At 47.6% G+C, this 9333-nt stretch overlaps 1 protein-coding gene across 2 annotated transcripts in view; it reads right to left on the minus strand.

Annotated features, from left to right (window-relative positions):
- The window catches only part of LOC144135237 (uncharacterized), a 35292-nt gene extending 26220 nt beyond the window's left edge, over window positions 1-9072 (minus strand). For both annotated transcript variants that reach the window (XR_013315412.1, XM_077667971.1), the window contains exon 1: window positions 8892-9072. The gene's annotated coding sequence lies outside the window, so the exon portion shown is untranslated. The remainder of the gene's footprint in view (window positions 1-8891) is intronic.
- Window positions 9073-9333: the final 261 nt, after the last annotated feature.

A 9333-nucleotide genomic window follows, 5' to 3' on the forward strand; every position in this document is an offset into this window, starting at 1 on the left:
TTTCTTTAGTTTGGCTTCTTCTTTGTGTTTTTCTTAATGCGGTAACGCTAGGCTTGCCTTCACAAACCACTTTTTGTTTAACTTTTTAATTCGGCTTCTCCTTTGTGTTTAATTGATGCGGTAAAGCCAGCTTGCCGTCATGCAACCCTAGTTGAACTCGCCGACCGTTTTAAATAATTAGCCTGATCAAAGCGAAAGTATCAGTTAATTTCCGATTCCCTATAATTGTTCATTTCGACGGTCAAGATAAAATTCGTTGCAAGCAGCACACCCTTCAAAACGCTGCGGGCCAATGAAGCGGCATAAAGATTTGTCTGGACTCCAAGGGAGGCGTGACATAATTTCTGGGTGCCTTTCAGTACTTGAAGAAAAGAATGTTCAAACAGGACTCAAATTTTGGCTACTGTTCTGAACGATACAAATGCGCTACTTGCCATGTATAGACCGCAGAGTCGCGTGATCACTCTGAGAACTACGCACTATACATAGGCAGTGATGGGGTTACAGGACGTGTCTATTAGCACCGGTACATTTAGGGCTAGCTCTCACATCCTTACCAAGCTTTTAGTATGCACCTTTCTTCCGTTCACTGCATTCTCCTAGTTGAGATCCAGTTGATATCGTCTCGTGGCGACGACACTGTAGAGGACAAGGTCGGTGCACATGGAAGTGAAACGAACTTTTTGTTGGGCTGACCTGCACCCACAAAGAATTTAACAACTCAGTGGTGGCGATAGCAGCATCCGTGCTCGGCGGTCGACGACGAACCGAATCGCCGCTGTTTTCGGCCGCGTTCGATTTAAAAGCTGAAGGATAACTTTCTAGATAAGGCATGGCAATCACCTCTTATAATCTCGAATAACGAAGAAACACTTGCGCGCGGTTGCAATCATTCCATATAAATCTGAATGCATATCCCGGCGCAAACGAAGTGATGAAGCCGCGTGCCGGCAGCTTTGAGCATAAACAGCACAAAGCTTCGCGCCACTATGTTAGCACGTGTAAACCGAAGTCACTACAGTTTGTGCAAAAGTCATGGACTGAGAAGTGAGTGCCGGTTCACCTTTCCGGGTAGATTTTTGTGCGAAAACATTGTTCCGATGAGTGAACCCAGATCGAGTTATTGGGCTGTTTATACGTTCTCTATGTTTGTATGCTGGCGGTTTTGTGGGTTTGTTCTAAGTAATAAATGAAAGTATATCAAATAAATATCTACGACTGGGATTCGAACCCGCGGCGGCTTGAATAGATTAGCATCGCAGGCCGCTGCGCGAGAGTGCTAGGATATCGCCGCATCCGAACACGTGCAGCGCGCACTATCGCGCTATGCATTGCACATCGTATTCTTCATCCACTAATACTACTTTCAAACTAATATCCGCGCTTTGATCTAGGTGGCGGTAGTGACAGAGAGGTGTGAGCTGCATGCGTTGGCGTGGACAGCGTTGTGGCAGAAACCAGGCGCAAGAGCATTACGCGCTGGCGCTCACAACATTGCTGCAGAAATGCGTAACTGGAGCATAGGCCGCCGGCGTACACTGGGTGAATTGGCACTGGCGATGAAAAAGTTGAAGGCGCGCATAACTGGCTCCCTGGGTCAGCTAGCACGCATCAGTCGCGCTTTCAAGCACGTGGCGGCAGTGTCCACCTGCAAAAAACTGTTTTTTTTTTCGCACAATATTTCGGGCTTGGCAATGCTAAACCAAACCAATTTTTAAGTTCGTGCTGTACAATATTGCAACAACTCTCGCAACACGAGTGAAATCTCACTGGCATGACAGATTTGAGTCAGTAAGTTACTGACAATATATGGCTTGTTAATAATTCCCCCTAGAGTAAAGTATTTCTGCTATAGCAAGCACACGTCTTGTTTTTTTTTTCATGGCACAGCAGAGTGTTTTTCGATGTTTGTTAATTTTTTGCGTCTGGAATTGAAAAATTTGAGTAATATTAGGATTAAAACGAGTGTTGCGATATGCTGCGACGTCGACCCGAGTGACTCTATATTCACGGGTTCTACAAGGGGGCGTATTCATTTCGAGAACCTGTTGCTGAGTATACATGAGACTAATATCTCTTGTCTGCTATAACTGGATTGCAGCGCAGGATTGCGGACGCCACGTCATTGTGACGAAATTGTGACGTCGACATGAGAGTTTGGTGTGCTCATAAGTTTAAGACCAGGATAGGGCCACTGCGCCTACCCTTTACGCGTTCTTTCATTGATATAGCGTCATATTTGGTTAATGATATACACCACGTACCTGAGACCAGAATTTTTTTTAATCTTATCTGGCATTTTTACACGAGTGTTTGCAAGCAGAGACGCCCACAAAAATCTTCTCCACACTAAAATTAAAATTAAAAAAATTTTAATTTCATCAGTCTCATCATGCAGCCAAGAACCTGTGAAAGCCCGGCTGCGCCTCCAGGCAGAGAGAAAATTCAGCTTTTTTTTGTGCTTTCGGCGTTAAGAAAACTTTTGTGTGTCCCCGCATATGCTTGACAAGAAACAGAACTCCCAGGTGTAGTTTCACTTTGATTTAGGGAAGGGAAAACAGCAGCTGGATTGCCCTCTCCTAACTTATTAGAGTGCTCACTTTAAACACGTGTCCAAACATGGACGCGGGTATGTGTGGGTATGCCCATACATTGCCGAGAGTGACCACGCTCCGGCCTACACGACCTTCGCATTGAAACAGCAGTTAAGCTGGAGAGGTTTTTTAGTTACAATTGTTTGCTTGTACTTGAGTGAGAAGAGGGTAGCCTGGAACTTGAGGTAGCGAAAAAAGGCAAAATGATGTTTATTACGAGAGCGCGTCTGCCTGGTTTTTATACAGTTCAGTAGATGGGATAGCAAGCGGCCGCAGTTGCCTGGCGATGACTTGGGAGCAGGTTAGGGGTATCCGGACATGACAGTTACGGTAGCTAAACCAAAGCCAACGGTATTTACCTTGGTGAAACTTCCATGCGCAGCTATTATTCTAATGTGTTAACAGTCACTTTAAGCTTACAGGAACCAGCTGGCATCTTGTGAGGCTACTAAAAAGGAAAGAAAATACTGAACAAGCATGAAGTTATATTCATGCTGCGGTTAATAAGTTTGTATGTCTGCACCGTCGTTGAAAAGAGAATGACGCATTAGGTTGTTCTGGCGGTGACGCTGTGGTATCACGTTGCATTCAACAGCACCTGTTTTTTGAGAGGAAAATAATTTTTGACTTTTTCTTTCTGCTGCCGGAAAAGATTGTTATCAGGATGACCATTACTAAAAAACAAGTTTGTTCAGTGAGTCGAACGATGCAGTTTTGTTGTTTATAAGGTTTTTTTTCTTATCTCGGCCCTGTTAGTGTTCAGAAAGTATGCGGTCTGAACCCGGTAGAACACACTTCATTAAGTCATTGTGTAACCTCGCCTTTACACACTACACTTTCTTGTGTGCGGGTCGCCCTTCTTGAAATAACTCACGAATGTGTGGATAGATCAAGAAGACTATTTAAGCTGTCTCTGTGTGAGAAGCACCCACAGTTTTTTTTTTTCTGTACAAATGAAAATCCTCCAATCGTTACTGCTACCGTTTGTTGGATTGAGGAAAACGAGAGTGTTCACACGCCAACCGGACAGCTTTATTCCAGCCCATCGAATGCCGGCACGAGTACGAGACGCGTGCCAGCCGCCGCAAGCCTCACGCGGGCGCACAGCCGCGCAGCCAAGCCAAGCCACGCAGACGGCCTAGCGACTACATGTGGCTACTGCCTATAACATCTCCCCTGACAGAAAAGCGACCTCTTGGGAGGAATGACGCAGCGTCCACACCTGGTGTGCCGGTGGGAGGCGTCAGCGCAGGTTGTTTGTGAATCTTCTTGAGAAACTGAAGTCCCAGACTTCATCTCCTTCCAGAAGGGTCGGAAGTTGCCGTACGCCATGTCGTCTATCGTAATCTCTTCGCTGCTGTTCGCAGTATTGGGTTTCAAAATTCCGAAGTTCAGTGGCGTCTGGCAAACGGGGAACAAGCCTTCCGGCAGTCAGAGGAATCTTTGTCCGCAACCGCCTCGCCATCAATAGTTCAGAGGGGCTGTAGCCATTTTTCAACGCAGTTGACCTGTAGGACAAGAGGGTCAGGTACGGGTCTTGGGTCTTCTTCATTGAAGTTTTGATGATTTTTTACCGTAGCCTCAGCGAGTCCGTTGCTCTGAGGGTATTGTGGGCTTGATGTGACGTGTTTGAACCCGTATTCTTTAGCAAACTTAGTGAAGTCGGAGGACGAGAACTGCGGACCATTATCGGTGACTACTACCTCTGGAATGCCGTGCCGGGCGAAAATTGATTTGCAGTGATTGATCACTGTACTAGATGAGAGCTTCTCTAGACGAGTCAGTTCCGGATATCTGGAGTAATAATCAGTCACGATTAACCACCAGTGGCTGTTTAAGAAGAACAGGTCCATTGCAACTCTCTCCCATGGTTTTGAAGGAAACTAGGTGCTTCGAAGGGGCATTTTTCGGTTGCTGGACGTCGTGACACGTTCTAGACAATGTTCTATCGTGGTTGCGATGTCTTTGGCCACTGTAGGCCACCAAACGGTGTCCTTGGTGCGAGCTTGCGTGTTCGTAATGCCGAAGTGGCCTTCGTGCAGAAGACGCAGAATTTCGTTCCTGCACGTGAGTGGGACAACCACCCGGGCTGCGTAGAGTAGCAGATCGTCCTCCTAGCGACTGCATGTGGCTACTGCCTATAACACCGTTCACGTTTCCTCCCTGCACTACGGCTTGAAAGCGAATTTTTAGCGCTGGTAAAAACAATTGCTTCGAAAATAGCCGCACGTAGCTTCTGAGCCAGAAGTAACCAGGCTGTGCTTACCACTTCTCGCGCTATGAAGAGACTTAGTTCCTTGAAGAGAAAGGCAGTGATGGCGCAGGTTACCGTCGTATAAGTTATGTTTACAGCCAACAAGGTCTGGAGACCGCAGTGTCACCGCTGTGACAGCAGATAGCTTCTTTTTTTTTTGCGATGGCAGCGCGGTTACCCCTGGACAAAAACTGTACACATACCCGGCTGTGAATCGCTTCTCCGAAAATTCTAGCGCTGAGAGCAGGCTTCAGCTCAAAGGATATAAGGAAAGTTGGTATAGCGCAGTGAACATCTTAATAACTGCAGTGCTTTTATTACGTTTGCTCGACAACCAAAAGACGCACCGTAAAATAAAGCAGTTTTCTGAAAACATTTCAGTAATCTTGTCTAGATTGAAATTCACTCTCCGTCCACTATCTTATTTTTGTTCTTTTATTCGAATATCTTTTAACATTCTTGATTGGAGACAGGAATGTTCTCTCAGAGTTGCTCCCCAGCATATGAAATTCAACACGCAGACCGCAGGCATGCTCATGATACAGGGCAGAATATGTATAGTATATTTCTTTATTAAAATGAAAATTTAGTGTGCTACTTTGAACGAATGATATTTCCTGGTCCCCTTATAATCCAATAATGTCTTTGATTTCGTCGCATCGATGAGTCAACTCATTTCAAAGGAAGATTTCGCAGCAACAGCTTTCAGTGGCTCAAATGTGAGATTTCGGCCATGCGCTCTAAACAAAGGGAGTAAAAAGGGAGTAAAGTATCCTCTAGCGGACACCCTTTATTAAAAGGGTGTGCGCTAGATGATACTTTACTCCCTTTTTTACTCCCATATAGGTGTATTTTTGTTTAGAGTGTGATGACGACCGCATTCCACGCAGCTCCGAGAGGAGGCACGCGCAAGAGATTGCCTGCTCGCGCTTGCCACGGCAGAGGGGCATGTGCAGGCTCGCTTAACATGCCGGCAGGCTCATGCCGGATGTTTTACCTCGGATAGGGGGTCATGCTCTGGCCTTATTCGTGGTTTAGGCGGCGTTGAGTAGGCGCCGTATGTGGAAGGAGGGGCTTCCAAATGTGGAAGCCGGTAGCGGAGTTGGTGTCGCGACAGGCACTATGTGTGGTGAGAGGAATGACAAATGCAGGTTCCAACTGCGGTTGGTGTTGCTGGAGTGTTGAAATTGGTCACTAGCCAAATCGTACGATGCGAAGGCGGGGTGGCGTCGGTATTCGGGGATAAACACGTTGTATATCATTCCCTCGCTCAGATGCGATAGAAAATCCGGCGATAGTGGAAAAAATGGCGCCTGCCACGTCAAATATATTGTACGGCTGCTTTAAATAGTAAGAACAAATTGTTTATTCCTTCACAGGAGGTTATTTTGGTGAAATAGTAAGATGTCGCACGTAGAAATTTGGGAGTTTGGATTTCATGAATGATTTTGTGTAAGTTTGTAACAGGAGGTCTCCTGCGCAGCCTTTGGCTTTGGGACCTCCTCCTGTATTTAACAAATATTTGCTTGTACTGTTTGTTCGTTTAAATAAACTGATTATAATTTTGAAGGAGTGGTGACGAACTCATTAAACTGCGAAAGGCATGGAAACTCATAGCATCAAGTTTATTTGTGCATCACGTGATATAGACTTAGAGTACGTGGTGTGCACGGGTAGAGTGTGTTTGATTCGGAACTTGCAATCTGTTTCACATCATTTCCTCTCTAATGTAACCCACCGTCCCTGATGTGTTCCGCACGTTATGCGAAGGCTAAGACAAATCATTTTTGTGCGGTTGGAAGGTCCCGGAGGAGAGCAGCCTTTAAGGGGAGGTTGCGAAGCGAAGTGCTTGAGCGCAAACCACTCTGCAAATGTAAACATGTTGATATTTACACCCGAAAGTTATCAAACAAAACTTGTAGGAAAATTTACTTTACTGAACCAACGCATGCAGTAACCATCGCAGCACTTAAAAATCCTCTTTTTCTGAGCACATCACGCAGGCTTTCTTTTAAGAAGTTGTTGCGCAGGCCACACCAATTGTTTAAAACGTTCAAGGCTTAGCGAGGCTAGCACGCCTGCTCTCCTGTGTGTGTGGTCACCGCTCCTTGGATAACACAGAACGAAGCCGTTGAGTTCATTCTCTTCGATGGCGAATACATACATTTTAGAATATGTTTATCGAGATGTTTGTGCAGCTGGCTAGCGCTTCGATATATTTAAGCACAGCTCGTACATCACATGCAGCTCAAATAAAGCTTTTTATGAGAATTCATCGCTCAGCGTAGAGACCAAAGTGTTATTTAGTGGTTCAATGCAGGCCACATTAAAATGGAGTGCGGGAAGTTGATGTGTCACAGCCGGCAGGTGTATTATTTACAAAGAGCACAGGAAATTCAGCGCATGAATTTAGACCCAGAACTTAAAAATCCACGAACAGCTTTTATTTTTTCTTTCTTTGGCTCTTTGCTGTTGTTTTTTTTTCTGTCCTTCATATCGCAATCGTAGAACTTGCAGGGGTAGAGCACGGCGCAGGTGTGTTGGAGCGTCGATCGGTAATTACCCGCGTATGTCGTTGCGGAAAACCTGTTTGATGTCTGTGTTACACCGCTATTTTCCCGTTCCCTATTCTCTTCTCACCACTAGTAGTGACAGCACGAGGGGGGGCTAAGTGAAACACACTCGCAGCCTCCGACCGCAACGCGCGCCGGGTTTCGCTGGTCACCGGAGCCCAAAGGGAGCCGACACATTACGCCTAATCTCTTCACCATACACGCTTTTTATGGAGAGCAGAAAATGGCGACGAGGGAATGGGGGGGGGGGGGGGGGGGAGAGAGAGAGGTGGGGGGGAGTGCCACCGACGCATTCACCTACTAGCTATACGAGGGGAAATAGGGGACGTGTCGAACGGGGAGCGTCGTAGCACCAGCAACGTACGTTCAGTAGGGTGATGACGTCCGCAGGGACGGGTGACGAGAGACACGTCGCCCCACAGTAGCGAACACATGGGTCGGAATGGATGCGCGCGTGTGTATACCGTGCTTTCCGGAATGTAAGCTGACACCTTTAAGCAAGATTATGGATTCAACGAAGCTTAGTCGCTCTCCCGAACGTCACTGCAACGTCGCCCGCAACTTGTATGTCTCAAACGCGATTGACTAGTTGTCAGAAAATAAACCGAAATTAGAAAACTGCTCTAGCAGGCAGTCGAGCCATCCTAAATAATAAAATAGTAATATAGCGTAGTAACAATAATAGAAAAAAAGACATTTTACTGTCGTTTCATCAATCGGTCTGTTGTGGCTGCTTGACACTACATCCGCTACGTCTCTGTTCACTTTAAACGGAGATCCACAGTTGTTGAATTTGCATTGCTCCCTTGGCTTCGCCCGTGGCAGCTCTCTTGCAATCGGCTGCTTCTGTGAGCAGTTACTGTGCTAAAACGCGTACATACACACGACTTATCTGCGTCAGTGACGCGAAGGATATAGTGCAGAAAGCTTGTCTTCGTTTACACGGTTACACAAGGAACATATTTACATAAAACCTTCAACATCCTTACGAACTTCTTCAAGAAGCATAAGCTACTAGGCCGGCCGGGTTAGTATGACGATTTCGATATAATAACATAAGGCGAAGAAAACAAAAACGGTTTTTGAAAACAGCGCAAATGGACGAAGCAAAGAAGTGAGAATCGGCCTCTTTCTTTTTTATTATTATTATAGCGTGAAAGCTGCCAACAAGAAACTACGCTGCATGTATTTCTCCCTTTTCGCGTTCCCTCGTCCGTCCTCTCGCGCTACTTTCGAAGAAAAACAAAAACAAAAACAACTTTTGTACGAGAGTGGACTAACACGCGTGTAAATACGGTACGTACGCAACACTGCTTCGCGTCAACGGCAGCATATAGCAAGCAGCCGAGTCGTCCCGCACCGATCCGAAAACCTCCGGGTAGAGGAGCAGGTTAGCAAGAGAGCGCACCGTGCAGCCAAAAGCACCGTGCAGCAGCGCCGTGCAGCAGCAGCAGCAGTAGCACCACTCACTTTCGAACGGTCCCTCGGGGTCGGCCGCGCAGGCCGGCGGCATCGCCGGCGTCGCTAGCGGCGTCGTCAGCGGCGGGGCGTGTTCGACTCCAACAGCGCCGTCGGCGGCCGTCGTCGGGTGGCGTCGGTAGCGGCGGCATTCCGTAGGGCGGCGACAGCTGCGTCGTCGGAGCGCGCTGGCGCAGCGGCGGCGGCGCCGGGGGTTCATCCGGGGCGCTGGGGCCGGCGACAAGTGGCTCATTTGCATGGCGGCCACTCCGTCGTCAGATGGGCCCAGCGGGGTGCCACGCCCCCGCCCGGCACTAATGGCGACGGCACCCCCCACGGCGGCTCTCAAAGAAGAGCGGGGGGAGGAGGAGGAGGACGGGGGGAGCAACGCTTCGATGTACGGAGCGAGAAAGGGAAGGAGGGAGCGGGTGATGAGCAGGAGCAAGCGAGCAGC

The sequence above is a fragment of the Amblyomma americanum genome, chromosome 5 (assembly GCF_052857255.1).
Source record: "Amblyomma americanum isolate KBUSLIRL-KWMA chromosome 5, ASM5285725v1, whole genome shotgun sequence".
NCBI lineage: Eukaryota > Metazoa > Arthropoda > Arachnida > Ixodida > Ixodidae > Amblyomma > Amblyomma americanum.